This window comes from Rutidosis leptorrhynchoides, chromosome 6 (genome assembly GCF_046630445.1).
Source record: "Rutidosis leptorrhynchoides isolate AG116_Rl617_1_P2 chromosome 6, CSIRO_AGI_Rlap_v1, whole genome shotgun sequence".
In the NCBI taxonomy this organism is placed as follows: domain Eukaryota; kingdom Viridiplantae; phylum Streptophyta; class Magnoliopsida; order Asterales; family Asteraceae; genus Rutidosis; species Rutidosis leptorrhynchoides.
Window position 1 is genome coordinate 126,527,335 of NC_092338.1, and position 24,504 is coordinate 126,551,838.

Here is a 24,504-nt window from a genome sequence, read left to right on the forward strand (position 1 = left end):
TGAGTCGTTAAGTCATCGTTAGTCGTTACATGTAAGTGTTGTTTTGAAACCTTTAGGTTAACGATCTTGTTAAGTGTTGTTAACCCAATGTTTATAATATCAAATGAGATTTTAAATTATTATATTATCATGATATTATGATGTATAAATATCTCTTAATATGATATATATACATTAAATGTCGTTACAACGATAATCGTTACATATATGTCTCGTTTCAAAATCATTAAGTTAGTAGTCTTGTTTTTACATATGTAGTTCATTGTTAATATACTTAATGATATGTTTACTTATCATAATATCATGTTAACTATATATATATCCATATATATGTCATCATATAGTTTTTACAAGTTTTAACGTTCGTGAATCACCGGTCAACTTGGGTGGTCAATTGTCTATATGAAACCTATTTCAATTAATCAAGTCTTAACAAGTTTGATTGCTTAACATGTTGGAAACACTTAATCATGTAAATAACAATTTCATTTAATATATATATAAACATGGAAAAGTTCGGGTCACTACAGATATTGAGGCGTGTGATGTTGAGGCCTGTGTTGTTGGTGGTACTGGTACTGTTGGTGCTGATGCTGGTGGTACTGTTGATACCGGTGATGCTTGCAAATCATGCATCATATTCCCCAAAGTCACTACTCGAGAGCGAAGCTCGTTGACTTCTTCTATTACTCCAGGATGATTGGAGGTTTGAACAAGCGGATGAATAAGGTTTAGAATATGAAATATTATATAATCATGGCCAGATACTCTGGAAATATGGGTGAAAATGGTGTTTCGGATTGGTTCGCCGGTGAGTGCTTCAGGTTTTTCGCCAAGAGTGCAGTTTGGTGGGTGGAAAGGATCGCCTTCTTCTCGTCTCCATTGTTTAAGTCGACTACCAACCCATCCCCAAATCATCCAGAATTGATGATGGCTAATTGGTTGATCCATTCTGGTTACACTACTATCAGAGCTCGAGTGGAATTCCATATCGGAATCTGAGGGACTTGAACTAGTGGCGAGTTCCATTTAGTATGATTGAATAAAGGATTTTTCAATATGAAATGATTTTCGGCTATCGGATGATATTCTAATTACATAGAATATCTATATTTATAGAACAAAAGATTTCGTAGATTACGGAGGAATTTACGGAATATGTCCGGTAAAGTTTACAGTAACAGATACGCTAAGATATGAATTAGCAGATACGCTAAGATATGAATTTTGTCTATACACTATTCATGCAATCAATGCAGTAAGATGTGTCTAGACTAAGAATAATAAGTAGGTAGTTTTCGACAAGAAATGATAAGCAAAACTTTTTGACATGCAGCTAAGGTCGAAGTCCAGTCTCACTAATGCATCCTAACAACTATCAGTTAGACACACTAATGCAAGACCTGGTTCGCTAAGACCACCGCTCTGATACCACCTGTAGTGACCCGTCCTAATCCACCTGGACGAAATCTTCAACAGATGGTCCCATTGCGAGGTTCTGACCTCTATATGCCATAGATGACTCCAAGTAGTATCTTTAAAATGAGCAAATGCACAGCGGAAGATTTCTTTCATACCTGAGAATAAACATGCTTTAAAGTGTCAACCAAAAGGTTGATGAGTTCATAGGTTTATCATAAACAATAAAATTCATCATTTTGATAGACCACAAGATTTAAATACAGTACACCTATCTCGTGTACAAAACCATTTTTCATAATGCTCGGCAGAGTAGGTTCGTATCCTTTTCTCCCCCGTAGGTTGCCTCACAATTTTTAATAACCGTACACATATCTCGTGTACAAAAATTAACATACACATAACCTGTGTATAAAATCATTCTCTCGATACATAACATTCACTTTGCATTCATTGCTTGGCTTGGTAACCGACCTTAACATATAATGCGCATCAATAATATCTCTAAAACAGAACATCTCGTCTGTATAATATATAAACTTCGAAGTACTAAACACCACGCCCACTAGCTCTTCCGTATAGTGAACATTCTGGGTGGGGGTGTTAAACCCAGTAGCTACCTTTAGGATTTGCGTGAATTAGGGTCATACCCGATTCTAATTCTTAGGTTACCAAGCAATAATAATCAGGGGAAAAATATTCACAACAATTAGTGGCAATTATCATGTCCAACTAATTCAATAATAATCCACAGAACTTCTGTCTGCATAATAATTCATTCGAGGAATGTTTTGCTTGTGTCTATCTCGTCAAACTTTTATAAAAGCATTTCATGTATTCGTAGTTCAAAATATATTTCAAAAGCATTTAATAAAGCAGTTGTAAAAACAGCGCATGTATTCTCAGTCCCAAAAATGTAAAGAGTAAAAGGGAATCAAATGAACTCACGATACGATATTTTGTAGTAAAATATGCATACGACGGAACTGAACAATGCAAGGTTGGCCTCGGATTCACGAACCTATATCAAGTATATATATTAACACACATAATGAACACATAATGGTATTCAACCCAGTTTATATATATTAATTATATAATATGTTACTTATTTAAATTAGTATATATTTATTATTTTAAATGTTATATATATCTATATATGTTATTTTTATATTAAAATAGTAAATTAGACATACTTATGATACATGTAATAATTACATTTTTATATAAGTATCTTTTGTTTGTTAAAATAATAATTATGATTATACTAAAGTAATGATAATAAAAATAATGATAATACTTTAATAATAATAGTAATGATATTTGGTTAATATTGATAATAAACATATTAATAAAATAATACTACTAGTAATAATAATAATAATAATAATAATAATAATAATAATAATAATAATAATAATAATAATAATAATAATAATAATAATAATAATAATAATTGATAATGCTAAAAATGAACACATATTTCATAGCATTATTCCTCAAGAAAGACAAGCTTTTAGTTGTAATTGTTCTATTTACAAGTGATATTCGTTTAAATAATAAAAGGTGAAGAAAAAAGACAGATTCGACGAATTGAAGACGCAAACGATCAAAAAGCTCAAAAGTATAAAGTACAATCAAAGTGATTCCAATTATTGATAAGAAACGTCTCAAAATTACAAGAGTACAAGTTACAAAACACAAAGTACACGATATAAAATAGTACGCAAGGACGTTCAAAAATCCGGAACCGGGATCAAAGTCAACTCGCAACGCGCGACGCAACGGAGTGAAAGTTGCAAATTAATTATATATATAAATATAATATAATATATAATTAATTATATAAATTACATATTTATATTATATTTATATTATATTTATATTATAAAATCCGTCGGCAAACAAAGATCCAAAAGGTGTGAGCTGGATCCGATCTCTCCGTGACTCGCGGAGTTCTAAGAGCAAAGGGGCCGCGACGCATTTTTCAGTGTGGGCCTATAAAAGGCAACGCATATTTCAGTGTGGGCATATAAAAGGCAACGTATTTTTCTGAATTCAACACATCTTTTTCTTCATTCATCAACGTAGTATATGTATATATATTTATTTTAATTTTAAATTTTAATTTTAATTTCCAATAATAAGGGTATGTTAGCGAATGTTGTAAGGGTGTAAGTTGAAATTCTGTCCGTGTAACGCTACGCTATTTTTAATCATTGTAAGTTATGTTCAACCTTTTTAATTTAATGTCTCGTAGCTAAGTTATTATTATGCTTATTTAATCCGAAGTAATCATGATGTTGGGCTAAAAATATTAAAATTGGGTAATTGGGCTTTGTACCATAATTGGTGTTTGGACAAAAGAACGACACTTGTAGAAATTAGACTATGGGCTATTAATGGGCTTTATATTTGTTTAACTAAATGATAGTTTGTTAATTTTAATATAAAGATTTACAATTGGACGTCCCTATAAATAACCATATACACTCGATCAGACACGATGAGCGGGGTATTTATATGTACGAATAATAGTTCATTTAACCGGACACGGGAATGGATTAATAGTCACTGGAATTATTAAAACAAGGGTGAAATTATGTACAAGGACACTTGGAATAATTGATAACAAAGTATTAAAACCTTGGGTTACACGCAGTCGATAATCTGGTGTAATTATTAAACAAAGTATTAAAATCTTGTTACAGTTTAAGTCCCCAATTAGTTGGAATATTTGACTTCGGGTATAAGGATAATTTGACGAGGATACTCGCACTTTATATTTATGACTGATGGACTGTTATGGACAAAAACCAGACGAACATATTAAATAATCCAGGATAAAGGACAATTAACCCATGGGCATAAAACTAAAATCAACACGTCAAACATCATGATTACGGAAGTTTAAATAAGCATAATTCTTTTATTTCATATTTAATTTCCTTTATTTTATATTTAATTGCACTTCTAATTATCGTACTTTTATTTATTGTCATTGTATTTAATTGCACTTTTAATTATCGTACTTTTTAATTATCGCAAGTTTATTTTATCGCACTTTTATTTATCGCAATTTCATTATCGTTATTTACTTTACGCTTTAAATTAAGTCTTTTATTTATTTAATATTTTACATTAGGTTTTAACTGCGACTAAAGTTTTAAATCGACAAACCGGTCATTAAACGGTAAAAAACCCCCCTTTTTAATAATAATATTACTTATATATATTTTTATTTTTTTATAAATTAAAACTAATATAGCATTAAGCTTTGTTTAAAAGATTCCCTGGGGAACGAACTGGACTTACTAAAAACTACACTATTGTACGATTAGGTACACTGCATATAAGTGTTGTAGCAAGGTTTAAGTATATCCATTCTATAAATAAATAAATATCTTGTGTAAAATTGTATCGTATTTAATAGTTTTTCCTAGTAAAATATAAGTTATTTCATATACACCTCTGCGCACATCAAGTATTTTTGGCGACGCTGCCGGGGAACGCCGAAGCGAAACGCCACACACATAAAAAAAATTTTTATTAAGTTTTAATTAGTTTTTGTAAAATATATAATTTTTAAATATTAAAAAATATATAAAAAATTAAAAACCGAATAAAAAAATAAATATATAAATTTATTTTTAAGTTTTTTATAAAATTATAAAGTATTTTATTTCAATTTTAGTTTTTAAAATATAACTTTTATTTAATTTATATAAATATTTTAATTAAATTAAAAACAGAAAAGAAAAAATATATAAAAAAACTGAAACTATCGAATTTATACCTGCTCCTCATTTGAATTTTCAAACCCCGCGACTCGCAGAGTTATTCTGGTATGTGGCACCGCGACTCGCGGAGCTGCCCTGACACGCGTGTCCAGCAACCCTAATTTGGCATTTATTACGGAGTATAATTTAATTATTATTATTAAAACTTAATTAGGTTTATATTTAATATTAATATTTAGTTTTAGTTTTTAAATTAATTTGTATTTTAAATATTAATTAGTATTATTAAATATATATATAAATTAATACTTTTATAAATAAAAATAAATAAATAATATTTTTATAAAAATAAATAATTTTATCAAATTTAAGCTTATTTTTATTTTTGTATCTTTTTATCATTTAATCGTAATATTTGTATTTTTATTTGTTCGTAGCTAGTTGTAAGTTCTAGTATTTTGCCGTAGCTTATTTTCACTTCTAGATTTTTAGGCTTTGCCGTAAAATCCCTTAAGTGCTTTCTCTTTAGACTAAGATTTAGGTGCTTTAGAATTTTGCGACGCCTATCTAAGTTTTAGTACCTTTTTAAGATATTGCCATTTGGGATATAGTTTTACTTGTAAGCCTTAATATTTTTAGACGCAACTTTTAGTTTTTAGTTTTTAGTTCCTTTTTAAGTTTCAACGCGGTACTTTCTTATTTTTATTTTTCGACGCCTTTTACCTATGTATCAATTATCACTCCAATTAGTAATCTCAATTTGCAATTTTAATTTTAAGTTAGTGATAGTAATAAGGTTGGGTTAGTCGAGTGTTTTAAAGTTTTATAAGTCACTCTTTTTCTTTCTTATTTTTCGACGCCTTTTATTTTTCAACCCTTTTCTTTTTCGACCTTTTCCGAAGCGCTCTTTTTCTTTCTTATTTCTCGCCATTCTAGTTTTTAGGACTTAGAATTTTTCTACTTCTTCTCTAAATTTCTTTAAATTACGAATTTTTTTTAAGTGGTTAAATTGATAGACATCAAAATTTTCTGGTTCGTAGTACTAGTTGGATTTGTACGTGGACCGGGTTATTGGAGCCAAACAGTACTCAATTATATTGAGACCAAACGAATCCTGCCCCTCTGCTGCATCTTTTGGCTATTCGAAACGTGGGCAAAATCAGAAAAGACTATTAATTGGATAACTTATATAATTTTTCCTCCTTTTTAAAAACTAATAGGATATTCAGTGAATGCACCGAGCAAGACGTTCACCACCTTTTGTAAGTTCACCACCTGTTGTGACGATCCGGAGATTTCCGACCAAATTTAAACTTAATCTGTATATGATTTCGACACGATAAGCAAAGTCTGTAATATTGAGTCTCAAAATTTTTGAACTGTTTACATGGATTCAGTTAACCTTTGACTACTCCCGACGATTCACGAACAACTATTTATAATTAGATACATGTAAATTGTTATACTATTATTATTAGATATTATTACTACTATCATTTTTAGCATCATTATTTTATTACCGTTATCATTAAAAAAATCATTATTTTTAATATAGTTATTATTATTGTTATAATACAATTTATTATTATTATTATCATTAATAATATTATTATTATCATTTTTAATTATTATTATCATTATTATTTATGATTATTATTAAGATAATTATTATTATTATTATTATTATTATTATTATTATTATTATTATTATTATTATTATTATTACTAATTACTAATATATTTATTAATTATTAATATTAATTATATAATTTATAAAAGGAGAAAATGGTACAAATCTGTTAGATCTCATTATCGTACTTTATTGGATTTTTGTATCTGTCGGATTTTGTTATGGGTCGACTTTAAAGCAATTCATCCGTGAATGTGAATTGAATTTGTGATTACTGTTCTCTTTTTGTCTTGTGATCCCTACACTCATACTTCTTTCCACACGTTTAAATTATCTATCTATCCATTTTGCTATTTGTCTCCCCATTTGCAATATTAAAAGAATAACTATCATTATCATTATTTCAATCAATTTCCCGTGATAATGTATTTGAATTGTGATGGTACTGTTTTGATTATCAAATTAAACTCCAATCATCACTATTGCTAATTGATACTTTTTGCATTATTGTTTCAATTCTGTTCTCGATCACTATCACTATATCAATTATATGTATATAACAATATCATATCCCACACCAACTGGTTATTACTGTTTACTATTTCAATTGAATGGCAAATGTTACTGTTTTTGTAACTGATTGATTTAGAGCATCTATTATTATATACAACTGTTTCTTCCACTTGTTTCAATTCCCTTTTCAATCCGTGAATTAAATTACTAGATAGTCACTGTGTTCGATTGGTATTATTGTCGAATCATGAAGATATATAAGATACGTATACATATGCTTTGTCTTTCATTACCCTTTTCGTTTTTGTTTTGCACAACACCCGGATCACAAGACCACCACTAATTTCAATTATCATCTCCACCAAGAACCATTTGATTAACACCAACCTAACACCATCTTGAGCACCTTGAATTACCACAAAAATCATTACAAGCTGCTGTAACTTCTGTTTTTATGCGAGAGCCACACTATCAAAGAACCACTTGTTCGATCACAAACCCATAGCAAACTCCATACACGAACCTACTTTGGTTGCTGCTCATACTCGACGAATATCATCATCTATTACCAATAAACCGTCAACATCTTCCTTTTTATTTCACCATCGACATGTGTTTCTACCACAACCGTCATGGTTTCAGGTCTGATAAATGAACATCATCCACAACCCATTCAAAAACATGAACCGTTTAGTTTCTGAAACAAATAATTATGTTTCAAAGATTGAATTTATAAAACTGCAAATCATCTCTAATCTCATTCAAGGACCACCTTCATATTTTTATTTTTAATTCTTCTTCCTCCATCGTGAATGGATCAACCCACCTCCCATCACCTGAATCTTTATCACCATTGCACCACCGGTTAACCACCATCTTTACGAATGTACAACACACTCACAACCTAACCATCAAACACCACAATCAAACACCACTTCTATAGCTCCTGTGTTCGATAACCATCATCACGTTTAAATTTTTTTTTCCTCTTCTGTTTGACTCACGAAACCAAGTACATGTTTCCATTATTATTATTTTTGTTGTTTCCCTTTCCTTATGCGATGCATTTAAACAAGAATGATGTGGGTCTACTAATTAAATCATGAGCATATATAAAAAGATAAGAAGAAGTGGAATCCACCTGGTGCTGTCTAATTGCAAGTGGCATTGAAGAATTAATTTAGATGGCCAATTTGTAGGGTCCAAGTGAGTAAAGGAGTCGGTTTATATTTTGTGTTTCCATTTCCTTCTCAAATACAGCCGACAACCACTAATCCCCACCATCCTCGTTTAATTGATACGAGTACATGATTAGCAGGCCTTTGAAAAGATCGCAGGCCTTATTAGTATGTGTTGGGTCATTTAACTATATTTTGGGCCGTGATCCAAGTAGTTAAGTTGAACTTCTATTGGGTTATGTTAAACCGCTAGATTTCTGCTTTACCTTCTTCTTCCTGCTCGTTTTTTATACAACATGCATGTGGGGGATCGATGATAATAAGTGGCAGTTACAATAACTAATGATGCTAAAGGTTTTGTGAAATTAGATAATGATAATAAGATAATGATGGTTACGTAGGATGTTACAAGTATGATAATGATGATGATGATGATGATGATGATAAGAGTGGAGGGTGTTTATGAAAAAGGATAACAACGATTATGATGATAATATATGATGGAATGATAAATGATGAAGATGTTATAGGGTTCTGTAAGATTAAAGAAGAAGATCTCAGATAAATTTTAGATATACAGATTTAGGTGGAGTGATATAACAGAAAATGGCAGATGCTTCAACGGTTGAGGGTGTTTACGGGAGAGGGAGAGGTCTCGGGTTCGAGTCCCGCCTGGAGCATTTTTTTTTTGAAAAAAGGCTTTTAAAGGGTATATACTCTTGATTTTTATTTCTATTATTACTATTAGTAATTATTATGATTATTATTAATGTTATTATTATTATAAATATAATTATTATTGTTATCATTATAATTATTATTATTGTTAGAATTAGTATTATAATTATTACTATAAGTATCATAATTGTTGTTAACATTATAAATATAAGTATTTTATCTATTCTTATTATTATTATTATTATTATAAGTATTAATTATGATATTATTATTAAATTTAAAACTATAATATTATTATCATGGATAGGTTTATAATACAAATTACTATCATTTTCGTAAATATTATTATTATTAGCATCTTTTTATAAATAATAGAACTGTTAATATTAACATAAGAATTATTATTTGTATTATCACAAGTATTATTATTATGTAAATCACTAAAATCAGTATTATAACTATCGTTGATACTAAAATTAATATTCTTACAAGTATTATTATTAGTATCATTGTTACTATCACAAATAAAGTTATTATTAACATAAGCATATTATTAATGTTATTAACATTATTTTTACTAATATTAACTTAGAATAATTAGAACTCATGTTTTGATAAGTAAATGAAACACATAAATATATATATTTAACATATATAACATAACAAAATATTTTATTATATAAAAGGAATATATGAAAAATAAATATATTATTAATATAAAAATAATATCATTAATAGGCTATATATATAAACTTATTCGATTAGCATTATATGTGTTAATATATATATATATATATATATATATAAATGATATAGGTTCGTGAATCCGAGGCCAACCCTACATTATTTAGTTGTTCAATGTCGTCATATGTATTTTTACTACAAAATACAATACGGTGAGTTTATTTGATTTCCTTTTACTCTTTGCATTTTTGGGACTGAGAATACATGCAAATGCTTTATTAACAGTTTTACAATAATTATATGCGTGAGTTTCATTTACCTTTTTACCCTTTATATTTTTGGGCTGAGAATACATGCGCAATTTTTATAATTTTTTTTTATGAAATAGACACAAGTAATCAAAACTACATTATATGGTTGAATGATCGAAATCGAATATGCCCCTTTTTATTAAGTCTGGTAATCTAAGAATTAGGGAACAGACACCCTAATTGACGTGAACTCTAAAGATAGATCTATCGGGCTCAACAAGCCCCATCCAAAGTACCGGATGCTTTAGTACTTCGAAATTTATATCATGTCCGAAGGAGGATCCCAGAATGATGGGGATATTCTTATATGCATATTGTGAATGTCGGTTACCAGGTGTTCAATCCATATGAATGATATTTTGTCTCTATGTATGGGACGTATGTTTATGAGAAATGGAAATATGAAATCTTGTGGTCTATTAAAATTATGAAATGATTATTTATGTTAAACTAATGAACTCACCAATCTTTTGGTTGACACTTGAAAGCATGTTTATTCTCAGGTACGAAAGAAATCTTCGGCTGTGTAATTGCTCATTTTAAAGATATTAATTGGATTCATTCAAGACATATTTCAAAAGACGTTGCATTCGAGTCGTTGAGATCATCAAGATTATTATTAAATCCGTTATAGATAGATATATTATAAAATGATATGCATGCCGTCAACTTTCGTTGTAATGAAATATTGTCTTTTCAAAAACGAATGCAATGTTTGTAAAATGTATCATATAGAGGTCAAATACCTCGCGATGTAATCAACTGTTGTGAATCGTTTATAATCGATATGGACTTCGTCCGGATGGATTAGGACGGGCCCTTTCACCTGTAACTCGATCAAGACATCTAGCTAATATTACCGCCGTTGATTTTTCTTTAGAATCATCATCCAGTCGACCAAGTACTCCAATTCAAATTTCCGATAATCCATTTTTTGAACCCAACCTCACAATTGAGAATCCGGAGAATATTCAGGGACGATTCATAGATCTTGAACCATTAATTTTTCCTCCGGAACCACCAATCATTCAAACAGAGATTGTTGAGGAACGAACCATTAAATCAGAATCCTCTAGTGATTCAGATTCAACAAATTCAATTATGGAGAATCTGGAACCTCTAAGTATGGAAGACCGAATGCGAGCTAAACGCACTGGCCAAGGTCACGCAATTACTCATCCAGACATTAATGCGCCAGATTATGAAATCAAAGGACAAATTCTACACATGGTAACAAATCAATGCCAATTTAGTGGTGCGCCGAAAGAAGATCCAAATGAACATCTTCGTACCTTTAATAGAATCTGCACACTATTTAAAATAAGAGAAGTTGAAGATGAACAGATATATCTCATGTTATTTCCCTGGACTTTAAAGGGAGAAGCCAAAGATTGGTTGGAATCGTTACCTGAAGGGGCGATTGATACATGGGACGTTTTAGTTGAAAATTTTCTTAAACAATTCTTTCCAGCATCTAAAGCCGTAAGACTTCAAGGAGAAATTGTTACGTTCACACAGAAACCGAATGAAACTCTATATGAGGCATGGACCAGATTTGGAAAGTTATTGAGAGGATGTCCGCAACATGGTTTAGACACCTGTCAAATAGTACAAATATTCTACCAAGGATGCGACATCACTACAAGGAAAGACATCGATATAGCAGCTGGTGGTTCTATTATGAAGAAAACCGAAACTGATGCTTATAAAATTATTGATAACACTGCTTCCCACTCACATGAGTGGCACCAAGAAAAAGATATCGTTAGATCATCTAAAACAGCTAGAGCCGATTCTAGCCATGACTTAGATTCCATTTCCGCAAAGATAGATGCTGTCGAGAGACGAATGGAAAAGATGACTAAGGATATACACTCAATACGAATTAGTTGTGAGAAGTGTGGAGGACCAAATTTGACAAAAGATTGTCTTAGTATTGAGCTAACAATGGAACAAAGAGAGAATATTTCATACATAAACCAAAGGCCTGGAAATAATTAGCAGAATAATTATCAACCGCCAAGACCGATTTACAATCAAAACTAGAATTATAACCGAAATATTCCATACAACAACCAACAAGGTCCAAGTAATCAACAAGTATCCAATAATACTTACAATCAGCAAAGACCTAATTTTCAAAACAAACCACCACAACCCGATGATAAAAAGCCGAATTTAGAAGATATGATGACGAAGCTAGTTGAAACTCAAACACAGTTTTTCAAATCTCAAAAACAAACCAATGAACAAAATGCTCAAGCATTTAGAAATCAACAAGCTTCTATTCAAAATTTGGAACAAGAAGTAAGTAACCTAGCAAGGTTAATAGGTGAAAGAAAACCGGGAAGTTTACCTAGTGATACAAATGCTAACCCCCGAAATGAAACAGCTAAAGCCATTACCACAAGAAGTGGTATTACACTTAAACCACCTGAAATACCTGTAATTTCTGAGGACGCTATTCCTACTCCCCAAGAACCACAACCTGAGCAAGATAAGGAAACAGAACCAGTAGTTGAAAAGGTTAATGAAGATAACACAGCTAAGGCTAAACCTTATATTAAACCATACCAACCACCACTTCCTTACCCGAGTAAAATGAAAAAAGAGAAACTTGAAGCCGAGCAATCCAAATTCTTGGATATGTTTAAACAGATAAATGTAAATTTTCCTTTCATTGATGTAATTTCTGGAATGCCTAGATATGCTAAATTTCTGAAAGATCTAATCTCGAATAGAAAGAAAATGGAAGAACTCTCGGCTGTTACTATGAATGCTAATTGTTCAGCAGTGCTGTTGAATAAGATACCAGAAAAATTATCAGATCCAGGAAGTTTCACAATTCCATGTTTTCTGGGTAGTCTTAGTTCAATAGAAGCATTGGCAGATTTAGGTGCTAGTATAAATTTAATGACGTATTCACTATACACTAAACTAGACCTTGGAGAATTGAAACAAACACGAATAAGCATACAACTAGCCGATCGATCAATAAAATATCCTAGAGGGATAATGGAGAACATGCTAGTTAAAGTTGGTACTTTAGTATTTCCAGTAGATTTTGTTGTTCTAGACATGGAAGACGATTCTCAAGTTTCTCTCATATTAGGAAGACCATTCTTAAACACGGCTAAAGCAATGATAGACGTGTTTGGTAAGAAACTGACCCTAAGTATAGAGGACGAGAGTGTTACCTTTTCAGTTGATAGAGCTATGCAACAACCACAATCTGCAGATGATACATGTTATTATATTCAAACTATAGAATCACATGCAGAATTGTTAGAAGAATTTCCAGAATTACAAGGAATATGAGAATGTTCTTTAGGAGAAGGAACTGAACCAATTGATGAAATTGAAATGTTAGCTACACTAATGGCTAATGGATATGAACCAAAAACAGAAGAAATTCAAATGCTAAAAGAAGAAGACAGATATCGATATAAATCATCGATAGAAGAACCTCCGACATTAGAGTTAAAGCCACTTCCAAATCATTTGGAATACGCTTATTTACATGGTGAATCTGAATTACCTGTAATAATATCATCTTCTCTTACTGAAAATGAAAAATCTCAACTCATTTCTGTATTAAAAGCTCATAAACCAGCAATTGCATGGAAGATTCATGATATTAAAGGAATAAGTCCTTCGTATTGCACACATAAAATCCTTATGGAAGAAGGTCATAAAACGTATGTGTAACGCCAACGAAGACTAAATCCTAATATGCAAGATGTAGTTAAGAAAGAAATTATTAAACTGCTTGATGCAGGTTTAATTTATCCAATTTCTGATAGTCCATGGGTAAGCCCAGTTCAATGCGTGCCTAAGAAGGGTGGCATGACTGTCATTACAAAATAGAAAAATGAGCTTATTCCTACTAGGACTGTAACAGGATGGCGTGTATGTATTGATTATAGAAAATTAAATGACGCCACCAGAAAAGATCACTTTTCCTTACCTTTCATTGATCAAATGTTGGAAAGAATAGCCGGAAATAGTTACTATTGTTTTCTTGATGGTTTTTCCGGATATTTTCAAATTCCAATAGCACCTGAGGACCAAGAGAAAACCACATTCACGTGCTCTTATAGTACTTTTGCTTACAAACGCATGCCATTTGGACTTTGCAACGCCCCTGCAACCTTTCAAAGGTACATGATGGCGATTTTTCACGACATGATAGAAGAATGCATGGAAGTTTTCATGGATGACTTTTCAGTCTTCGGTGATACATTTGAATCATGTCTAGTTAATCTTGAACGAATGCTTATTAGATGCGAACAATCAAATCTAGTACTTAATTGGGAGAAATGCCATTTCATGGTTAAAGAAGGCATCGTTCTTGGTCATAAAATTTTAAAGAAAGGAATTGAAGTGGATAGAGCTAAAGTAGATGTAATTGCTAAACTTCCACATCCCACCAATGTTAGAGGAGTTAGGAGTTTTCTAGGGCATGCCGGTTTTTACCGACGTTTTATAAAAGACTTTTCTAAAATTGCCACTCCTATGAATAAACTCCTAGAAAAGGATGCTCCATTCATCTTTTCAGATGAATGCATCAAATCTTTTAATATTCTTAAAGAGAAACTCACTAATACGCCGATCATGATAACACCAAATTGGAATCTACCGTTTGAACTAATGTGTGATGCAAGTGATTTTGCAATGGGAGCCGTTTTAGGACAAAGGATTGAAAAACGATTTCAACCTATATATTATGCTAATAAGACGTTACAAGGAGCACAAACGAATTACACAACTACTGAAAAAGAACTCCTTGCTATTGTCTTTGCTTTTGACAAATTTTGATCATATCTCGTTCTAGCTAAAACGGTGGTCTATACCGACCATTCTGCTCTTAGATACCTATTTTCAAAACAAGATGCTAAACCAAGATTAATCCATTGGATCTTACTATTACAAGAGTTTGATATTGAAATCCGAGATAAAAATGGAGCAGAAAATCTCGCCACTGATCATCTTTCTCGTCTTGAAAATCCTGAATTAGAAGTTCTAAATGAATCGGCCATACAAGACAACTTTCCTGATGAATATCTATTGAAGATAGATCATAATGAAATTCCATGGTTTGCAGACTATGCAAACTACTTAGTATGTGGATTCCTTGAAAAAGGATTATCGTACCAAAAATGAAAGAAATTCTTTAGTGATATAAAACACTATTTCTAGGAAGATCCACATTTGTTTAAAAGTTGTCCCGGTGAAATAATACGCCGATGTGTATTCGGAGATGAAGCTAGTAAAATCTTAAACCATTGTCACACAGGACCAACAGGAGGGCATTATGGGCCTCAACTAACAGCAAGAAAAGTTTACGATGCTGGATTCTATTGGCCTACAATTTACAAAGACGCACACCATCTTTGCAAATTCTGTGATGCTTGTCAAAGGGCCGGAAAAATAAGTCAACGTGATGAAATGCCACAAAATTTCATTCAAGTATGTGAAGTATTTGACATTTGGGGTATTGACTTTATGGGTCCATTTCCAAAATCTCATAATAATTTATACATTCTCGTAGCCATTGATTATGTATCTAAATGGGCGGAAGCACAAGCTCTCCCAACTAACGATGCACGAGTTGTAGTCAACTTTTTAAAACGTCTTTTTGCAAGGTTTGGAACACCGAAAGATTTAATAAGTGATCGGGGAACTCATTTTTGTAATAATCAACTTGAGAAAGTTCTTAAAAGATATGGAGTAACTCATAAAATCTCCACCGCATATCATCCACAAATAAGTGGACAAGTTGAAAATACCAACCGAGCTTTGAAACGTATTCTAGAGAAAACCGTAGGATCAAATCTGAAGGAATGGTCCATAAAATTGGAGGATGCACTCTGGGCTTTTAGAACAGCCTACAAAACTCCAATTGGAACCACACCTTTCAGACTCGTTTACGGAAAAGCATGTCATCTTCCAGTAGAAATTGAACACAAAGCATTTTGGGCTTTGAAGACATGTAATCTTGATTTACATGAAGCTGGACGTCTACGGTTAAGTTAACTAAACGAATTAGAAGAATTAAGACAAGAAGCATACGAAAATTCGTTAATCTATAAGGAAAGAACGAAGAAATGACATGATAAAAGAATCAGAAGTTCAAAAGAATTTAAAGAAGGAGACAGAGTTCTTCTTTTCAATTCACGATTCAAGCTATTTTCTGGAAAATTGAAATCAAGATGGTTTGGACCATTCATAGTCAAAAGAGTTTTCCCATACGGAACGATAGAATTAATAAATTCAAATGGGATTGAATTTAAGGTTAATGGTCACAGAGTTAAACACTATATAGATAGTCCAATGGAAGTCGACAACGAAGTTAATCACAATTTCGATACCACAACTAACTAAGTGTGGGGAGAATCAAGTCTTTAAAGGATAATATGTATTTCTGTTAGAGTTAGATTTTCTATTTTCGTGTAGTTCTCGAAAATGGAACCCGAATGGTCTTTCCCTAGCAGACCCTAAAGAACTAGTCTTCTCCCCCCATTCTGAATTTTTTATTTTTTTTAGGATTTACGAGATGAAGACTTCCTGTGAACTAAACCATGGTCTAATGCTACACGCTTTGATCACTAAACGTAATAATGACACACTTCCGAGTGAACTGGTATCAGTAATCAGAGAAAAATTGGACGGAGTAAGAAAAGAATCCAGATGCGAAGATAATAAGTTACAATTTGGTAAAGGAAAATCAAAATTCGCAGCGAAAAGAAGAGCACGACACCTTGAAAAATGTCACAAATGCGGAAAATGGTCACACGAAGGTAAATATTCAAATAATCAAACCTATTCAAACACCGAATTTTTTACTTTATGCAGAGATGGACCGTTCATATGTTTAGAAGAAAAAACATTAAATGCTCCAGGTTACGCCTATGTAACCATGGAAAATCAATTAGTCCGACTATCTTATGAGTGGGCTAGAGCATATCACTAAGAAATCTATCTCACAGGTAAGTCTGTACAGTTTTTATTTTTATTTTTATTTTTAACCTTTTGATAATAAACGCTAATTTGTTCGCTATAAAGTATTAAATTGGTATTCGATGAAATTAGGTCTTGCGACCGAAATTATTGATATCATTCAAAAATTTATTACATCACTGCGAAATTTAACGTTTATTCTTAAGGTATAAATATCTTTAATCAATCAACCCAAAATATTTCGAAAATTCGTCATGAGTTAAATTAGATCATGGAACCGAAATTACTTTACCGAAAAGAGGGGCGCATATTTTTGATAATATTTGATTGATTAAAGTGGAATAAAAGCCAAAAAGATTTTTAATTTTATTTTTACCATGTTTTTTTAATTAATATATAAATATTAATTTAATATTGTAAACTTATTTAAAATTGTAAATATTTGAAAAATTAATATAAGTTTGTATGTATAAAAACAAAAATATAATTTAAGTTTGGTGTGAATTTTTAAAATATGAATTTTTAATTTTATGCATTTTAAATTTAAGTTTGGTGTGAATTTAAAAAACAAAAATTTACTTTATTTTGCTAAGTTAAAAATATAATTTTTAAAAAATTCGTCGTAAGTTGAAGACTAGGTCGTTGAACCGAAATTGCTTTACCCGAGGGAGGGACGAGAACTTTTATTATCATTATTTTTAAACTTATTGAATTAAAGTATGCCAAAAACATTAAAAAACCCAAAAATCTTTGCTTTTAAAACCGCGCTTTAAATTGACAAATTTTAAAATTTTGTCCAGGGACGGACTAGGACATCGTTCCGAAATGACCTCGTCCTAAATAACAAGGGAAACAAAATTTTAAAATTAATTACTTAATTATTTTATAAGTTAAAGATTTAGAAAAAAAAAATATAAACACCGCGACTCGCGGAGTTTAAAGGAGAGGAATACCGCAACTCGATGAGAATTAAAAATCCAGAAAAAAATAAAAGGATCGAACATACCAGTTTCTTCCCAACCCAACCCAAAAACTGCGAAAAACACACACAAATCCGAATTTTTTTCACCATTTTTCATCAAATCTTTCACAAAATCATGTTGAGAAGGATGCTATCAAGGAATTACTCAAGGAAAACGGTAATTTCCTCATTAAAACACTCATTTAATCCGAAAATTAGTGTTCTTGAACAAATTTATACCCAATTCAATTTTGATGCTTTTTAGTGTAATTATGCTTAAATTGCTTATATATTATGCTTGTATAACCTAGATTGATGCTATTTAACATGATTAGAAGCCTTAAACTTCAAATTTTGAGTAATCTAGGGTTTGTGTTCTTGAGCAATTTGGGACTTTTTGATATAAACAGGTTATGGCCGATTTTTGTCATGAATTATTGCTAAATTAAGTAGTGTAACATGTTTAGGTAGTTAAATGATCCAAACTTTGAGCCTAAACATGATTTTTGAGAATTAAAGTGGACTTTTTCAAGTCTAAAATTCATGAACTTGATTTTTGAGAGATAATGCCATTTGAAACTTGTTTAATTGCTAATAATGATTATTTTGACATGTTATTTGAGTTGAATGCTTATGAACTTGGCGAACATTTTCGTATATGCTTATTTGAAAAAGTGTAGATTTGATAAAAATATGAAAATGAGCATAAGTTTGATATAAATTGAGCATGTCATTGTAATTATTTTGATTGATGATTTTGCTGACACTAATGCATATTTAGATGCACAAAAATTGTGTTTGATGTGTTTTGCAGACTGAAAGGGGTGAATCTTCATCCCAAGCTCGCATTGCTTCTCCTGAGAATGCAGAACAACAGGATGTTGATAACTATTACAAACAAGATATACCTCATCCAGTTATGACATATTCAGATATGCACGTGGAAGATTTTATCCCGAACTTGAGATTAGACAGACGTTGGATAGATTATCCAAAATACTAAAGGAGCTTGCACACTCTTCATTCTAAAGCTGTTGAAGTACCTAGGGTAATAGAATGGGAACCGTTAGAAGCTGTAGGATTGGGCGAACGGATTAGAGAATTACTTACACAGAGGTATGGTAATTATACTTTTAATGATTGGGTACGATTATTCAACATGCGTAGACCTGTAAATAAAGTATGGCGTGAAGAATTATTGTGTAGTATAGAAATAAATGATCGGGTAGCTACTTTAACTGATCGAACTTTTATTAGATTTTTGTTAGGAGGTTCGATGCGCCACATGTCTCTACTAGACATGGCTCAGGCCTTACGTATATATACACCTGAGGAGCTAGCATCTGCCGATTGTCAAGGGTTGATATTAAATGGTAGGAAGATTGATGAAAATTTTGATACGCATGGTGTATGGAGTCAAATGACTAGCCATCACTGATTTAAAGGGGGAAATTACACTTATACGGATATAGATAGAGCTGAGTTAAGAGTAATTCACAGGTTTCTAGAAAACTCGATTACACAGCGAGGTAAAAATAAGGAAAAGGTAAATGAGCAAGATTTATTTTATCACATGTGTATTCGAGACCCACAAAGCGCTGTAAGTATACCTTATTGTGTGGGTTATTATTTATCGGCTATGGTTAGGGGGATGAGACCGCACAGTATAATAGGAGGTGGTATATTTATTACATTAATTGCTGAGTATCTCGATGTGGATATAAGTCGGGGGGATTATTAATCGAAGAACCAGAACTCCACGATACAATTGGTTTAAATGTATATCATGGTGCTAAGGTTTTGAAGAGGCGAAATTACGCTGCAGTACAATATAATGGAAGACATCCACAGGTTGAAAGAAATCAACAGCCAGGTAATGTGGGAGGGGGAAATGAAATGACAGAAATGCAAAGGTTTATAGCTTCACAAGAGTATGAAAATGCTAGACATCGAGCATTTGAAGATTGGCAAGTTCATCAAAACCACATCATAGCTCATTGCCAACATGTAGGTAGAAACTATATTCCTACTCCAAAGCCCGTATTTCCTCCCTAGTCTATAGAGATTCAACCACCGTATCCTACTTATAACCTAGCTGAAGCATTCTATAACACATACGGTTATGCATGGAACCCCTACTGGTATCAGCATCAACTCTAGTTTATTTAGTTTTATTTATTTTATTTTTGTAATGTTACTACATTTAACACTTATGTTGGTATTGTAATAGTTTTATAATTTTCTAACTTTTATTATTAGATTTTAATAATTTTTGAATGTGGGGTAATATACCAAACTTCAAAAAATATGTATATATGTTTGCAGTTTATCTTATGTACACAACAGGGTAAAACAACGCATTTTCAAAGACTGGCATTAAGTTTAGCCAAAGCAACTAATTTTGATGACAAGATGCAAAATATATGTGATGTAATAACAAACGGAATGAACAAATGATGTGCACCATTTATCATTCAACAACAAAGACCAATATGTTTGGAAACTTTGGTAAAATTTAATCATTTTTTTACGCTAATCACCCTCAATAATTTAAATTGTTACTGATTTCTTGCAAATGACGGCATTGCAAGATCTTAAGTATGGAAAGGGGTTAAATTCTTTCGGATTTTTAAAATTTTTACTTTATACACTTGGTTACCATTAGAAATACTAGTAAAGCAGTAGTTGTATTAGAATCTAGTGCTCTCTGATAATAAAGAACAGCCCTAGTCTTATATACTGACTACCCAATTCTAGTAAAATTTTTCAAAATTTTCAATTAAATGAATTCAAAATCATGTTTATACATATTTATGAACGATAAAACTAGGTATTAATACCGAAATTATTGTTACCTCGGAAAGGACATAAATTGAGAAACAAACCAAAATGTTAGAATTCATTTAAAATGGAATAGAGGACAATAAAAAGGCAAATAAAAGAAAATAAAAGCCAAGTGTGAGAAAATTTACCAAGTTATTTTAAACATATGTCACATATTTTTGTAATAAATAACTGAAGATACTTTTGTTTTGGACAATTTCTAAAAAGTTTTACCTGATTTTCTGTAAGAAATATGGATCTACACGATGAATCAATTCCATCATTAAAAGGAAGTAAAGTCTTCCAAAAAAGACACGCGCTTCTTGATTTAGGTCATGAAGTTGTCGTCCAGACCAGCTGTAGGTTGACGAAAAATCTAGAAAAGTCATCACTAAAATCAGCAGGAAATTCACGGACCTCAGCATCAAACAGGGTCGCCAAGTGGTCAGACTTATCCTAACCATGAGAGGATCTGTCTCGTAAAATGGGGAGGACGCCGTGCAAATTAGCTGGATAAGACTAATGAATCAGATCCCCAGAAAGGATAATCTCCTTAAAAGATCAAAAATCAGCTTTTAAGACTGATATTACTCAATCCTTGAGATTGACTTTAAAGATTGAGAATTACAAACTCATGGAATTCGATGATATCTAAACTCGAGCTTGAACGAGAAAATATTTTGATCAAATTAAAACCGATTTGTTTTCTGAACGTAAAATCCTAAGAATTCACCTGAAATTCATTAGGTCACCTGAACAAATTCGGGTGTCAACCGTAAGAACGGTGGTTGCATAGCATGGTCAAAGACAGGACCTTGTGCCAAACCGACAAATTATAAGGGTGAGCTTTACTATTGCTCCTACCAAGGATAGTAATTGCATCCGACACGTTATAGACCATAATTAAAAGCATGTCAGGGGACATTACCTTAACAGTTGCTTGTTCAACGCTTTCCTTTACAACCGGACGGTAGTTTACCGAAAGGTAATATACGGAACAAGTAAACTGGATGTGTGCTTTCTGATACAGGGATAGCAGTGGATTACACGAGCCTAAAAGTTTTAGCCAACATATTGATCCACAAATATATTTTGCAACACCGATGGTGGATCAAATCAGAAAACTTGTCTAGGGTAAAATCTAGCATGAATTTTCAAAAGATCAAATGTTTTCATAAAGATCTAATTTCCTAAAGGATATAAATTTTTATAGTCATGTGAGACTGTAAACCACATCGTTACTATCATTGTTCATACCGCCGTATTGAAATCACTGATGTACAAAGTGTGAAGAATAAAGAAGTGATTCAAGTATTTTTATTTCAAGACTATATTGCTTGAGGACAAGCAACGCTTAAGTGTGGGAATATTGATAATGCTAAAAATGAACACATATTTCATAGCATTATTCCTCAAGAAAGACAAGCTTTTAGTTGCAATTGTTCTATTTACAAGTGATATTCGTTTAAATAATAAAAGGTGAAGACAAAAGACAGATTCGATGAATTGAAGACGCAAACGACCAAAAAGCTCAAAAGTACAAAGTACAATCAAAGTGGTTCCAATTATTGATAAGAAACGTCTCAAAATTACAAGAGTACAAGTTACAAAACACAAAGTACACGATATAAAATAGTATGCAAGGACGTTCAAAAATCCGGAACCGGGATCAAAGTCAACTCGCAACGCGCGACGCAACGGAGCGAAAGTTGCAAATTAATTATATATATAAATATAATATAATATATAATTAATTATATAAATTATATATTTATTTTATATTTATATTATAAAATCCGTCGACAAACAAAGATCCAAAAGGTGTGAGCTGGATCCGATCTCTCCGCGACTCGCGGAGTTCTAAGAGCAAAGGGGCTGCAACTCGCGGAGCCCCAAATTTCAGTGTGGGCCTATAAAAGGCAACACATTTTTCTGAATTCAACACATCTTTTTCTTCATTCATCAACGTAGTATATGTATATATATTTATTTTAATTTTAAATTTTAATTTTAATTTCCAATAATAAGGGTATGTTAGCAAATGTTGTAAGGGTGTAAGTTGAAATTCTGTCCGTGTAACGCTACGCTATTTTTAATCATTGTAAGTTATGTTCAAGATTTTTAATTTAATGTCTCGTAGCTAAGTTATTATTATGCTTATTTAATCCGAAGTAATCATGATGTTGGGCTAAAAATATTAAAATTGGGTAATTGGGCTTTGTACCATAATTGGGGTTTGGACAAAAGAACGACACTTGTAGAAATTAGACTATGGGCTATTAATGGGCTTTATATTTATTTAACTAAATGATAGTTTGTTAAATTTAATATAAAGATTTACAATTGGACGTCCCTATAAATAACCATATACACTCGATCGGACACGATGGGCGGGGTATTTATATGTACGAATAATAGTTCATTTAACCGGACACGGGAATGGATTAATAGTCACTAGAATTATTAAAACAAGGGTGAAATTATGTACAAGGACACTTGGCATAATTGATAACAAAGTATTAAAACCTTGGGTTACACGCAATCGATAACCTGGTGTAATTATTAAACAAAGTATTAAAATCTTGTTACAGTTTAAGTCCCCAATTAGTTGGAATATTTGACTTCGGGTATAAGGATAATTTGATGAGGATACTCGCACTTTATATTTATGACTGATGGACTGTTATGGACAAAAACCAGACGGACATATTAAATAATCCAGGACAAAGGACAATTAACCCATGGGCATAAAACTAAAATCAACACGTCAAACATCATGATTACGGAAGTTTAAATAAGCATAATTCTTTTATTTCATATTTAATTTCCTTTATTTTATATTTAATTGCACTTCTAATTATCGTACTTTTATTTATTGTCATTGTATTTAATTGCACTTTTAATTATCGTACTTTTTAATTATCGCAAGTTTATTTTATCGCACTTTTATTTATCGCAATTTCATTATCGTTATTTACTTTACGCTTTAAATTAAGTCTTTTATTTATTTAATATTTTACATTAGGTTTTAACTGCGACTAAAGTTTTAAATCGACAAACCGGTCATTAAACGGTAAAAAACCCCCCTTTTTAATAATAATATTACTTATATATATTTGTATTTTTTTATAAATTAAAACTAATATTGTGATGACACGGAAATTTTCGATCAAATTTAAACTTTAATCTTTATATGTTCCCGACACGATAAGCAAAATCTGTAATGTTGAGTCTCGAAAAGTTTGAAACTATATTCATGCAATCAAATACCCTTTGACTATTCCCGTTGATTCACGAACCATTGTTGTAAATAAAAATAATAATTAATATATATATAAATAAATGTAAATATATAAATAATAATTGAAGGTTATATAATATAATTAAATATGTAAAATAGAATACAAAATAATTAAGTGTAATTTAAAGTGAATCTATATATATAATTATACATGAATTCATGTATAATTATTATGTGATTATATATATATATATATATATATATATATATATATATATATATATATATATATATATATATATATATATATATATATATATATATATATATATATATATATATTATATACACTTTATAAATAATAAT